The following is an 848-nucleotide window of genomic DNA, read 5'->3' as shown; positions in this document are numbered from 1 at the left end:
GTTTTTAGGAAACCATTGAAGCACATTTTAGTGTTTGTACCAATGTGTTTCTTTGTTCTTTAATGGATGAACAGTTTTACTAAATCTCTTTTTTAACATAATAAAAAAGATAGAACTGAGCCAAAATATTAATCTCAGTTTTGTATTGGTTTAATCAACAAATAATTATAAAAAAACAAAGATAGCAGAGGATGGTTTCGATCCATCGACCTCTGGGTTATGGGCCCAGCACGCTTCCGCTGCGCCACTCTGCTAATCATATAAACAGCTTCAGCTCCTGAAAGCTTACCTCTTGACAAGAAAGTACCAATTTGTTTTTTTGTTCTTCAATGGAGGAAGAGTTTTACAAAAGATCTCCAGATGTTGGCCTTTGACACATATTTCAATAAATCATTTTTAGATCACTAATTTGATACAACTTTAGAGGGGTCTCTGTGGCGCAATCGGTTAGCGCGTTCGGCTGTTAACCGAAAGGTTGGTGGTTCAATCCCACCCAGGGACGTAAGTGACTTTTTGGTCACATTTTGGAGAACTAGATGTTGACAAGTTAAAACATGAAATCACCTCTTGTGGTATAGTGTTCCTGATCTTAAGTCACAGAAGCTCCTGAAAGCTTCACTCTTCATCAGAAAGTACCAATGTTTCTCCTCTGTTCTTCAGTAGATAAAGAATCTTACAAAAGCTCTTTAAAATAATGACTATTAAATCTATGTCTAGGAATTTTTTTATGGTACTAACTTGAATCTAGTCTTATTTTGTTGACTTGGAACAATCAGTCAGCACATTTGGTTTCTATCTCAAAGGTTTGTGGTTTAATCCCACCCAGGGATATTTTTGACCGTGTGATC

At 36.3% G+C, this 848-nt stretch overlaps 1 non-coding gene across 1 annotated transcript; it reads left to right on the top strand.

Moving 5' to 3' along the window:
- Positions 1-428: 428 nt before the first annotated feature.
- TRNAN-GUU (transfer RNA asparagine (anticodon GUU)) lies at positions 429-502 on the top strand. The gene has a single exon. It is a non-coding gene; the product is annotated as a tRNA-Asn (tRNA).
- Positions 503-848: the final 346 nt, after the last annotated feature.

This window comes from Crinia signifera, chromosome 3 (assembly GCF_055691185.1).
Source record: "Crinia signifera chromosome 3, ASM5569118v1, whole genome shotgun sequence".
Taxonomy (NCBI): domain Eukaryota; kingdom Metazoa; phylum Chordata; class Amphibia; order Anura; family Myobatrachidae; genus Crinia; species Crinia signifera.
Note: the sequence above shows the minus strand (reverse complement) of the source record. Positions and strands in the feature narration are given on the sequence as shown.